This window comes from Gopherus flavomarginatus, chromosome 2, assembly GCF_025201925.1.
Source record: "Gopherus flavomarginatus isolate rGopFla2 chromosome 2, rGopFla2.mat.asm, whole genome shotgun sequence".
NCBI lineage: Eukaryota > Metazoa > Chordata > Testudines > Testudinidae > Gopherus > Gopherus flavomarginatus.
This window is the reverse complement of record NC_066618.1, coordinates 299440076-299453838: the sequence shown is the minus strand read 5'-3', so window position 1 is coordinate 299453838 and position 13763 is coordinate 299440076. Positions and strand designations below refer to the sequence as shown.

Here is a 13763-nt window from a genome sequence, read left to right as displayed (position 1 = left end):
TGTTCACTATCTCTGATGAGGGAGATGGGAGTGTATCCAAAAATATGTAAGTACTCCCCAACTAGTGCACTAAGAGTGATGGATAACAGATGATGTTACTGCTGCCGGAAAGAACAGCAGCATGCTGTCATCAGCTTAATGGAAGCCAGATCCTGGCCTGATTTACATCCTGCGATTGCATGAGGGAGAAAATTAGAGCATAATCTAACCTACTGAAACAACATTGTCGCCACAAGATGAAGGTGGGCGCAGACTCAGCTGTCATCAGCAAGAGCATAAGAATTGTCCCTGGAACGGAGAAAAGGGCCATCCAGTCTCATATGTTGCCTGAGAGGCCAATGCTGAATCCTAGTACAAAGGAAAGTGTAAACATCCTGCTGCCCCCACCCCATAATCCCTCTAATTGTACAATACTGTACCAGGGCTGGGGGTGGGAAGGGAATTCTTCCAGATCCCAGAATATTCCCCGGAACACGAGGGATGATGGAGTTCCTACCAGTACAGCCACCATTCTCAACCCATATCAATGAAGGTTACTCACCTGTAACCAAGGATCTTTGAGATGAACTCTGCACATTCACACTCCTGGGGTGCAGCCTGAATGGGGACAACTCTAGCGAGCAGCTGTTGTACTCATCACACACCTCCCTCGCCCCTCCCCTCAGAGAACGTCAAAGCATCCCAGGGAAGAGTATAAAATGGATGGGGCAGTGCAGCTGCCTTCCTTCGCTTGCGAGCCCTAGGCCTTTGGTCAGTAGGACTCCGTGGTAGAGGGAAAAGGTGGGCGGAGAGTCCGTCTCGAAGAACTCCGGTGACAGGTAAGTAACCTTCATTTCTCCTTCAAGTGTCCTCTGCCCTTTCCCAGTCATGGGCTAGATTAACAAGCAGTGCTCCGGTCCAGGCTGATGGGACTACAGAGTCCTAATGAAATAAGGCCTGCAGATTGCTTTGCCTCAGATCTAGATTACAAATAATGTGTCTAGAAAACGCCATAGAGACGGCCTTCAATCGAGCAGAATGTGTTTTAACTCCCTGGGGAAAAGACATAGCCCATCAATTTATAGGATTGACACAAAACACAAAATCCAACCCTCTTGACAGCACTTGCACAGAAACAGCTTTACCCTTATTCCTCTCTTCAGATGCAATACACAGTTTTAGAGACTGCCTACATAAAAGGCTAAAGCCCTTCCAACATCCAGTGTACATACTTTAGCCTCTCCAGCCTGAGTATGAGGTTTGGAAATGAACACTTGCAAAATTATAGACTAGTTTTATATGCAAAAATGAGACGACTTTCAGTAAAAACCTTGGGCATCTACAGAGAATTACTTTATGAAAAATAGCAAACGGCAGATCAGCCATTAACACGTTATTCACTTCTACACCTTGCTGCAGTGATAGCTATCAAAAAACACTGTCTTAACAGACAGATGAAACAACGCACAGCTTCCCAACAGTTCAAAACGAGGTTTCATGAATGGTGGAAGGACTATCTTCAAATCCCAAGAGTGTGTTATCGGAGGATATAGATTATTAAGGCCTTTCAAGAACTTTTTAACCACAGCATAAGTAAAAACTGATTTACATCTGCAGGTACATGGTATTCTGATACGAGGGAGAACTGAACCTTCACTGAAGATAGTGAAAGACCTGTTCTCTGAAGATACAATAAATATTCTACTATATAATTAATGGGTGCTGTACCCTATATATGGATCTATCTCATAAATGGCAACCCATAATAATTTTTTTCCATTTATGTCTATAATATTTTCATGTGGACTCTTCCCTTGAATTTATCAGTACATTTTGTACCTCTAATGAACAAGACCCTTCTAACAGTCCCAGAGCCTTATTCTCCATGCCTTTAAACGGACAGACTAAGATCTGGGTGACAGAACATCCCTTGTTGTTGCGTGAACAAGTCCGGTACTACTGGAGAGATTTGATTAACTCTCTGAACAGGTGAAGTAAATCTGGGTACTGGGCCACGGTAATTTTATCACTATCACAGTAATTTTATCACTATCTGAACGAGGGGAAATGGGGAAAATGCAAAAATTAGGCCTCGACCCCAATGTATTAGAAACACATCTGATATTGAGTCCCTGTCTTTTCTCACTCTGGAGCGAAGTTTCTGACAATTCCTGTTCCTGCTGAATGCAGAAAGATCTATTACAGGATTCCCCACAAACTGAAGAGGTGTGTTACTACGTGGTCTTTCGAACGGCCATTTGTGCACCTGAGAGGTTAACCTGCTCAGTGAGCTGCAAGTGTGTTTTGTTGAATTGCTATTGTGTGAACATCTTGTTCTGTACACCAATCCCAAAGATGCCTTGTCTCTCTGCACTATCATGGAGAATGAGCCCCACCTTGTTTGTTTCGATAAGGAGCCATTGCAATCATCTAGTCTGACCTACTGTATCACACAGGCCATACACTTCTGGCACGTGTGCTGGATGCTAGAAACACTACCCAACTGGACACACACCTTTTAAAACCGGGATTTTTTATTCTTCAGTTCCGCCATCTGCGAACCAATGACTAACAGCTAACTGAACCTAATACTAAATTATTAACTATCTAATAAACTAACAATCTAACTATAAAATAATTAATCAGCTAATAAGCTACAGATCAGGGAGCACTGCACAACAGTTCCTCATTGGTTCAGCTGGTTGCAGTTACAAGGAACTGAGGGGGTGGAGTGCCACGCCCCCTTTTATAACCTTGCTCTGGAATGTTCAACGTTCCATGAAGGGAGAGACGAGAAAGGCATGTGAACGCTTTGACTACTGCTAGCTGAACCAACTGGAGTATCCCATTAGCGGGAATATGCAAAGAACATTCAAAGAAGAACTGTGAAATTCACTCAGCTATTTGCCTCAATATTATCCTGCAGCAGTGAGTCCCACAGTTAACTACACGTGGTGCAAAAAAGTATTTCCTTTTATATTTTTTAATTGGCTGCTTTTTAGAGTTCCTCCTTTTCCTTGTGGGAAGGGATGGAGAGAACAAAGAACACTTCATGGAATCTATGACATATTTCATATATTGTACTGTATTTGTAGGTCTCCTCTTTCCAACATATACACCTCTACTCCGATATAACACCACCCAATATAACATGAATTCAGATAGAACGCGGTAAAGCAGCACTCCGGGGGGGGGGGGGCTGCGCGCTCTGGCGGATCAAATCAAGTTTGATATAGCGCGGTAAGATTTTTTGGCTCCCGAGGATAGCGTTATATCGAGGTAGAGAGGTATCATTCTAAATTCCTGATGCTTATGCCCTTTCATTGCTTTGCTTCAGACTACTTCTGCAGTATTGTGCTTTGTCTTATAATGGGCAGAGTGATAACCCTGTTTTTTTTCTCAGTTCATATATACATTTAATATTGGTTTGAGGTTTTTATTCCCTTCCAAACTGTTTACACTTTTAACCAGTATTAAACTTCCTCCAGTCCCACCAGCTGATCAAGAGAGAATAAAAAAATTAAGATCTCCTGAAGGAAATTACAAGCAGCCATGAACAGTAACCATGAGACTAAATCATTTGCAAACATGGATAAACCTCTGGAGGCTAATAAACACCCATGTAGTTTACAGCTGTACATCAGACTTCCGTTCCAGCTAGGAGACTTCGTAACAAGCTACACACACTATAAACACATGCTCCAGTACATCAAGAGGATCCCCAAGTTGTACTGCGTTTGGAAACCACGGCACAAAGCCAAAGATTATAGGGCAATGAAGGATAGCACCGGACCAGGACTGAGGCTGTATGTGGGCTGATCCTGCAGAACACAACCTCCATGATTTGTTGTGATCACTGGTTTTTATGATGACAAGTATCAGCTCATTGTTTCCTTGTGTCTCCTCCATCTTTGTTTTATCCACCTATTGTCTATACTCTTGGGCTTTGACTGAAAGCTCCTTGAGGCAGGGGCCATATTTTGTATCGTGTCTGATATAATGGGGCCCTGGCCTCCAGGGGCTACTGCAATACAAACAAACAACAGATGATGCCCTACAGCAGCAATGTGAGCTTTCAGGACTTCAGTCTCGGAGGGGTATTCTCAATTCTGAGGTGGATATATAGCCCTTTTCTAGCAGTCACCCCTTCCAGGGTAGGGCCATCCTGGCCCCCAGACAGCTCTACGGTGACTTGTATCCAACAATCTCAAATGTGCACAGGGAGAATGGCCAGGATTTGAGGAGGATGGGTAAGCGGTCTCTGCCCTACTTCCCCAGGCCACAGAGTTCCCCTCTGCCCAGGCTCCTAGGTGTTTTGCACAGCAGAGCTTAAAGGGTGGAGCAAGGAGAACACTGCTATGCAACTCTGCTAGGGAAGGAGGACACTCAGGCTGCAGTAACTGCTGCAAAGTGGTCAGCGGCCGCCTCAAACAGCTGCCTTAGTGATGTGGAGAGGATTCATAGGATATGGAATTATCAGAGTGGCTCAGATCCATGGTCTGTCGAGCCCAGCATCCAGTCTCTGACAGTGGCCAGCACCAGCTTCTTCAGAGGACCATGCAAGACTCCTAGCGTAGGCAGATGTGGGATAATCTGCCCTGTATGAAGATCTTATTTTAGGCCTTAGCAATTAGAGATATGGTTCAGGTTTTCAGCCAGAGGTTTTATATCCCTTCCAAAAATCTGTTAGCGTCAACTCTCATTACTCCCAGGCTGGTCTTTTGAAGGTGTGCAGATGGCCCTGAAGGCTGAGGACCAAAAGGTCAAATATAGTGTGATTGTTTAGTATCTGACCTCTGAGTCCTCATCCTCAAGGGAAACCTGCACAACACCTTCAAAAAACAAACCTGAGAGTTTAAATTAATAACTTTGCTAGATACTAAAAGTCACGGACTGAACAGAGACACTGGATTTATAGCTTATTTAAAACAATCTATAACCCACCCAAACCCCACCCTCAGCTTTTGTTTTCTTCCTTTTCCCTTATGACTGGAGGGGTGTTAACAGGCCACTTCATCGTGAATGATTCCTTGAAATATGTATTAACTACTTATGCTAAATAAGCTGTCCCACCTTCTATTTAGCTGTGATCAACCAGAAGTTGTCAAGCTTGAAAACTTCTCTCTCTCACCAACAGAAGTCGGTCCAATAAACAATATTACCTCACCCACCTGGTCTCTCTCAAATAAATTCTGTCATCTGGTTCCCCTTTATCCACTATTCCTTCTCTCACACACCCCACCCACAAATCTGGCTAACTTTGGCTTTGGCTGAGGAGAGAATTTAGCCTTTTAGTTCTGATCAATGGTGGTGGAAGCCTCCCCAGGGGGTTACTGTCTAACTCCAAGTAAATTTACTATTTTCTGGCTCATAATCTTTCAGTACTCATAAGCACAGATCTGCTATCAATGCATCACTTTTATGGGCATATATATATTTGTGTCAGAGGAACTGGCTGCTTGAAAACCTGCCAGGGCTAATTCATGACTGAAGCCTGGCTCCTAAAATTCCCTGCAGCTCAGTGGCCTGTGTCCTATTGGCTGCCTCTAGGTTACTCCCCCATTAGATACTGATGGAGGATCCTTGGCAATTCCGGCTTCTTAAAATAAAACTGTTTGGGTTAAGGGCTCCAGGGCCTGGGATGGGAGAGGCAGAGCTACAGTTCAATTATTACAGACCCATAATAACCCTGAGCTGTCAAACCCACAAGGAAACGCTCTCTGCCATTTCCCCAGCTATCGCACGCCAGATGTCCCGCTACAGTAGCATTGTCAAGGGGAAGCTAAGCAATGTAAGGAGGCGGCTAGTTATGTGCCGAATAACAAGGGCACAGCGCAATCTAATTATCACGTTGGCAAAGGCACCATATGGAGCTGGGGGACAGTTGTCAGAGAGGCTGGAGCTGGAGGATTTTGAGGCAGTTTTGGTAGCGTATACCCCTCTCCTCCTCTCTCCATGCCTGCCGGGACCAACGTGCATCCTGCCCCCATCTCTGCATGAGCTTCTGAATGTGATGATGAAGATGTGATTACATATGCTCCATACCAGCAGGCTCAATTCCCCCACGGGGACCCAGGATTAATCAATCTCCTCTTCTTTCATGTATTGATATTTCTGTCCCCCAATATATACTGTACAAAAAGAATGGGTTTTTAAACAAGCAGCAAGTTTATCCTTATTGCTTAACTAAATGAAGTGGACAGTGAGTTACTCAATACACCACCAATGTCCTTATCACTTATCACCTTTCATCTCTTCACAAGCATGGAGAACATCTAACTGCGTGGGCCTCTGCGCTCTAGGTTAGCTTTATCCACGCCGCAGAGCTTACAGCAAACAAGACTTGAGGCTGCCCAGACGGTTAAGCATAGAAAGTTCAAGATATGGCAGTTCTGAAAACAATGCAAGCATAAGCTTTTTGGACTGGAGGCCTCTCTCTCCAGCTCAGCCAACAGGGGAGGGTTGGGGGCTGCTTGGGTTTTCCATCTAGGGTCTTGACAGTGGAGCTCAAACAATCACATATGGTTTTCAAGAAGTTCACAAGTCTGATCAGAATTCTTTGGACTCTGCCTGGCCCCAGGTACCATAAGCAGAGTGCTGATCACACAGGTAAAGTAGCACGGGAACACTGGAGAAATAGTCTAGAGCCACCAGGCCCCTCCTCCACCCCTCCTAGCAGCCAGGCAAGGCTTGGGATGGGAGGGAAAGGGGGAAGAAGATTCTAGAACACCATGGGCCACAAACTAACCACAGAATCCTCCAGCTGTGGCAATGTTTTCATTGCAACAACAGTATGTGATGACAATGAATTAGATTGCTGTAATATCATGACCTGGGCATACCAGTGTCAGGCCATGACTTTTGTGGCTCTCTATGACTAGATTCACTGAAAGCAGCTCTCTGGCTCTGGTCTGCCAGTGGGAGAACTGCACCCCAGGAGAGCGGAAGGCATGAGGTCTGACACCCAGGGTGGCTCAGAGAGAGGGGTCAGAGGAGCCTCGGGCCCTGTAAACAGAATAGTACTGACCTAGAATATTCATCTCAGCTCGTCCCTTGCTCCCCTATTTCCTAGCAGAATGTAGAGTTCCAGCTGGAGAATTGCATCTTAGGGGACAGCTACCTATCATCTTGTCCTCTGCCTTTGCAAGGCAGCAAGAGATTTGTTGAATGAGTAGCAGAGCCTGTACTATCGGAAATGAAAGCGAGAGCCACGCATGGATGGTGCAAGGATAATGTCTAGTTAAGGACACATCACACGATAGCATATTACATGCATGATCCTGGCATTTGGCGAGTAGGGGAGGCAAAGAAAGAGGGAAGCAGAAGCGGCAGTTTGCCCTTCGCTCAGGCCGACTGCGATTGGTTCAGTTACAAAGAGAGGAGATAGCGCTGTAAGAAACACATCCAGACACTTTACACTGCAAAACCTTCTTCCAACTTATGCTGAACACCAACAGTATAAAAAAGGCAGATTCAGCCCATCACAGGGCAGGTGAGACCCAGAAAGGACCATCCATCACCTTCCATACAGTACATATTAACCTGTCCTTTTCCCATTGCTGATGGCCTCCCAAGGCACTCACTCCATGTGACCACCCGACTGGACATCTCCAGGGGCCTGGAAATCAGTGCCATCAACTAGGGGATCCAGATGATTTGAATGGTAGACATGCAGGACGTAGGATTAGGAAAGGCAGGTTATCTGGGCAGTTGGGTACCTCTGGACGAAGACATGCTATGATATAAATCTCTTTGCTAACAGAAATCTGAGAACTGCTGTAAGATCCAAACACTTAAGAGGTCCCACGTAAGTTACGAACCAGTCAGTATGAACTCTTTTTCCACCTTATAAGGTTGATGCCTGCCTCTAGCATGTTAACAGGCATCTGCATGTGGACAGGGAGGTGACTGCACAAGCCTAGGTAGATCTGTGGCCGTGAAACTGGGCTGGCACACACCAGGGATGAGTGAGCAGTTTGGAAGTGAGACGTAGGCCTGGGCTACACTAGTGAGGGGGTTCGAACTAAGATATGCAAATTCAGCTACGCTATTCACGTAGCTGAAGTCGAAGTATCTTAGTTCGACTTACCTGGCCATCCTCACGGCGGCGAGTCAACTGCCGCAGCTCCCCCATCGACTATGCTTATTCCTCCTGCCAAGGTGGAGTACGGGCATCGATTTGGGGATCGATTTATCAGGTCCAGATGAGACGCGATAAATCGATCCCCGATACATCGAACACTACCTGCCGATTCGGTGGGTAGTATAGATGTACCTTAGGCAGCCACCTGCAAAAACATGGCTGTGTGTTTCTTACACAACTATGGGCAAAGATTCACTTTCATTGCTCTGTATTTATTATTGGTTCAGCTGGCTGGAAGTAGAGGCACTTGGACTGATAGATTAGAGGGTTATCTAGTTTTACTGTAGAAACACAGTAGCTCCAGTGAATGAAAGTTATATTGATCCTGGTCTTACCCATCAGTCCTGAACCAGCAGCCACACTAGCTATCTGTTTATATGGTCTCCATGAAAGCATATGGCGATTGCCATATGGCAGTTGACTCGCCGTCGTGAGGATGGCCAGGAACCAGTGACAGTTTTTAAAGGTCCAATATCTCAAACCACAAGGGCACAAACAAGTATTTCATATTCTTGGACACACAATCCCAGGTATCTGAGGGATAAACCCTTTGGAAAATAGAGCAAGATTCTCCTTTAAAGTCCTTTACACCACATCTTGGAAAAGCTAGAAACACTGACAGGACCAATATAGCTACTATCAGGACCAGTACAATTTTCTGTGCATTGGCGCTAGATATGTGTTCAGAAAAATATTTCACCCCCTCTCCCCTGTTCTGTAGCTTCCATGGAAATACTATGTTGTATTTCTTAGAACAATTCTCTGAAGATATCCTTATGCTGACAACTGTAACTCTACAGTAGCCGGCACTATTTTTCCTCTTTGGCTAGTCACGGTGTGACCTTGTGCACTAGACCCACTGACACCTATGGGTCATTGAGCTAGAAGTTGGCCTGCAAAGGGAAAGATGAGTGTGCGCCATTTTCTGCATCTTCAGAATGCTTGAGGAGGACTGGAAGAGAGTTTGGAAAAACAAAAAGTCCCTTTTGAGTAGTGTTTTTACCTTACTAATACATATACTGGGAATATTAAATCTAGTCGTTCTGGTTTTATTGGAGGTCTCCTTGGAGGACTAGAGAGCTAGAATGGGAGCTTTCTCAGCTCTTAACTGAAGGGGCAGGGTGTTGAATCTCTAAACAAAATATTTACTTTTAATATGGTGTTTAAATCAGACAAAACCCCAAGAATATTTGAGAGAGCTTGACTATACTCTGTGCCTGCCCCACAGAGGATAATATCTGAAGACTTGGGCCCAGATCCTCAAAGATATTTAAGCTCCTAATGGATCTTAGTTCCCTAAAAACCCCAATGGCTCAGGTTTCTCTTTGGTGGCATTGAGATAATCCTATTGGTTCTCTAGCCAGCTATAACAACAACGAGGAGTCTGGTGGCACCTTAAGGACTACCAGTTTTATTTGGGCATAATCTTTTGTGGGGAAAAACCCACTTCTTCAGATGCATGGAGTGAAAATTACAGATACAGGCATAAATATATATCAGTGGTCCACAACGCGGTGCTCGCGGGCGCCATAGCGCCCACTGAGGCATTTATGTGTGCCTGCCTAGTGCCCAGCAGGGGAGAAAAGCCACAGCCTTGTGCCTGCCGGGGACAGAGAACTCCGGGCTGCAGGTTTCATTCTATGTTAAAGTAAGAATAATAAATATATTTGGACCAGCAGTTCAACGTTTTACTTTTTTAAAATAAATAATATGAAAACTGTTTATAATATTTATTTTGTAAAAACTCTTTAATTTTTCTTACAGGTAGATAAAAAAGAGCAAATTCACATGGTAAGGTAAAAGAGTAATTGCCGAATAATTTAATTAATACCTTTTACATGTAAAATTACCCTTTTTAACTTATGGATTTAATATTAAATATGATGCTTTTCATATTATTTAATGTACAAATACAAAGTAAGCCTTGAAAAATGGTTGGTGCCCACCACACTCTTCTGAAAACATGAATGTGCTAGTGGCCACAAAAAGGTTGGAGACCACTGATATATATTGGCACATGAAGAGAAGGGAGTTACCTTATCTTCATGTGCCTCTCTCTGTGTGTGTGTGTGTGTGTGTGTGTGTGTGTGTGTGTGTGTGTGTAATTTTCACTCCATGCATCTGAAGAAGTGGGTTTTTACCCATGAAAGCTTATGCCCAAATAAATCTGTTAGTCTTTAAAGTGCCACCAGACTCCTCGTAGTTTTTGTGGATACAGACTAACACGGCTGCCCCTCTGATACACTACTTGGGTAGCCATCTATGGAATCCTCCAGGAAAGATAAGGTAGAGAAGACTTCAAGGGACAGATTTTCAGACGTGCTCAGCGCCCACCTGCTCCCTCTGAGAACACTGGAAGTTGGTTGAAATCCTGCCCATCTCATTCAAGGATCTAAATGAAAGCTGAGCTCTTTTGAAAACCTGGCTAAGTACAGTATTTAGGGGCCTCCATGGCACCCATTGAGTGCTGAGCTCTTTTAGGAAGCTGGCACCCCATTTCTAGCCCAAACAAACAAGCAGAAAATAGCAGCTCTTGAAAACACCTTTCAGGCTCTTCATCATGGATCAAGAAGCAATAAAAAGAGCACACGACCACAATTTTTCTTCCTTGTAGAACTGACCTGCAAAGAGATGCTGTCAAGGGTGGTGATGGGCTCAAAGACATGACTCATCATTTCTCTTCAGTCTCTTTGAAAGCCCTATGCATTTATTCATACAGAGTTTTTCTTCCCTCAGAAGAAAACGCTTTAATGCTCTTCTTTCTTTACAGACAAATCAATTGCAGCAGCCCAGCACTCTCATCAACTCTACAATAAACCAGTGTGCAGGCACAAAGGTGAAACACAGCAGTCCTGCTTCCAGCTCCCAAGATCAGCATCAGTAAAAGAAAGGGTTTTCAGAACTATGGAAAATACTCAAGCAGAAATCTTTTCACAGTTCTAAAAACAGCCAGAAAATACACACTGGCTAAAATTAAGCCCACATATTCCAGCTGTTTTTTCCCTACAAGATGAGAACTTGGGTTGATTTTCAATTTTTTCCCCAAGGACGAGATAGTTCTGGAGGGATTATTTTAAATGCACCCCCCTTATTCTGCCATCAGTGTTTGTATAAGAGCCACACCTAGAGATCCCAGCCTAGGTCTGGGCCCGCTGTGGGCTGGGCATTGCACGGACACACAGTGAGAGCTCACAGTTTACACAGACAGAGTGAGAAGTATTGTGTCAGTCTTATAGATGGGAACTGAAGGCCAAGGAGGTTAATTGACTTGCCCAAGGTCACACAGGGAGTCTGTGGCTGAGCTGGGAACTGAATCCAGAGTTCCCGAGCGCTACTCCTTCTCTCAAAGCTCTATCTGCTTGGATAGATTTTCACAGGACACAATAACCACTCACTCTATCAGGTGGTTCAGACTGACCCTCATCCACAAAATCCAAGTCAGCCAGGATAAATTCCCCAAGCTCAACTCCCTCACACATGAACCTTGGAGTCTGTTCGAAAAACAGGCCAACCACATCTCCATATCTCATAACACAATAACAAGGGGACATTCAGTGGAATTGAGAAGGTAACACATTCAAAACCAACAAAAAGGAAATATTTTTCCACATGCATAATAGGACTGTGGAACTCAACGCCACATGATGTCATTGTGCCCAAAAACTTAGCAAGATTCAAAAGGGACTAGATATTTATATGCATAGCTAGATTATCCAGAGTTATAGCTAATGCCAACACAGTTTTTGGAAGGGATATTAAACCTCCTGCTTTGGAATTTAAGCCAATCTCTGACTAGTAGGGATTAAAAGAAAGACCTAACGTGGGAAGGCAGGTTACACCACATCTACTTACTGCGGGGTTTCTTGTACCGTCCTCTGAAGCACTTAGTCCTGACCACCGTCACAGACAGGACACTGGACGACACGGACCTCAGGTCTGATCAAGTGTGGCAAATCCTACAAGGGCTTTGCTGGGCCAGGACAGAGAGTTGAGGAATGTGCCCTGCCACCAAACTAGGGGGCTATTAGCAACCTGAAAGGTCAAAGCTGCCATGACACCTGCTGGGTTGAAAGATGTCTCAGGTAGCCAGGCCCAACCTGTTTAGAACTGAAGACAGTATGTCAAAGGCCAATCCCTTTGATTCTACCCATTGGCAAGCACAGACCATTCAGCCCCACTGGGATGTGCTGTCAATATGAAACTCCATTTAATAATATAAATTTCCAAAAGGTCTCCAGGTATAAATGCCGCTGAGGTCACAGTCAGTGTCTAACCTGGAGGTGCCAGTGGCATGAAACACTGTAGTCAGGTTCTGCATGTGAAAAGACAGGTGCAACCTTCTAGCCACATGCAGCTGGAAATAGCGTCTGACCATAGCAGTTCCCTGAGCATTTAAGGATCCAACCCAGCCCTCACAGTAACAGACAGGGGTCCACCCAGGATGGGGGAGGAGGCAGATACAGATCTCCACTATTTCTAAGGGGAATGCTACTTTGCACTTCCTTAGTACCTGTCATACAAGGTTCTCAAGCGTGTTACCGGGAACAGTGCTGGATGTGTTCTGAATCAGGATTTCCTCTTCTAAATGTTTTATTGTTTCCCTTTACTCTTTATAGAAAGTCTGCCATGAAGACCCTTGTGTCTGGCTCACCAGCACAGTGAAATGGGGCAATCTCACCCTGACTATGATCCAGAGTGTCTCACGAGGGTTATTTAGTGCTAGATCCTGCACCCACTGAGGTCAACGGTGACTTTTCCACTGGTGTCAGTGGGAGCGGAATCAGCCCCTTGGCAATTAAAAGCCTTAGGCTTTGCGGTCGTGGCGATGGAGCTCTCTGTGCAGAGTGGCTTCCCGCCACCCTTAGAGAACAGTAGGGAGGAGTCTGGAAATTCCAAGGAAGCTGTTAAGACCCCGCCACAGTCTCCTGGCTAGCAGCTACTAAGAGGCAGACAGCACTTCTTATTCCCACCACGCATGCAGCTTCTGCCTGAACAGCCAAGTGCACTCCTCATCCTGCCTTCCTTGTCGTGGTCTGAAAGCAAATTGCACTGCTGGTTTCAGAGCAGCTTCCTTTTACACTCGATACAAAAATCATCATCATCACACAGGACCCAGGTGGGGAGAATCAATGACTGCAAAGTTCACTGGCCCCTTTTTATGGGCACAGCAGTCCCGTGCATGGCAGGAGCACCAGGGCATGCCCATACAGCTCAGGCACAGGGCTACACTTAAGAAAGAAAGTCAATGCGAGCTGAGCGGAGCAGCTGGAGCCTGACAGCCACTCACTCCCTGCAGTTAATCCTGCTGCAGAGTGACAGCAGGGCGGAGTATTTTACAGGGAAGGAGAAATGGCTAATAAAACCAGAGGCCTTTATTAGCAGTACGTAAAGCAGAGCTGAGCATCCTACAGAGCCAGTCTAGGCCAGTCATTCGCATGGCAGCAGCTACGTTTGCATGTGACCATGTGAGGGTGCCCTGCTGGAGTCCCGAGTGGGCTATGGCTGTTACCTGAACCGTGATCCAACCCTGGGAAAGGACACTCTGAGGAAAATCCCTGCATTGACCCCTAGGGATCCGCGGGGCTGGACCCCAGGTCAGGACTGAAACCTCTCTGGGCTGACTTTTGCCAGTCATGTGCCT

General features: G+C 45.3%; 2 protein-coding genes across 3 annotated transcripts in view; one reads left to right on the top strand and one right to left on the bottom strand.

Annotated features, from left to right (window-relative positions):
• ARHGAP39 (Rho GTPase activating protein 39) overlaps positions 1 to 13763 on the bottom strand; it is a 423196-nt gene that overhangs the window by 164789 nt on the left and 244644 nt on the right. The window lies entirely within an intron of this gene.
• EEF1D (eukaryotic translation elongation factor 1 delta) overlaps positions 11260 to 13763 on the top strand; it is a 420646-nt gene continuing 418142 nt past the window's right edge. Inside the window, exon 1 of the mRNA XM_050940811.1 lies at positions 11260 to 11281. The gene's annotated coding sequence lies outside the window, so the exon portion shown is untranslated. The remainder of the gene's footprint in view (positions 11282 to 13763) is intronic.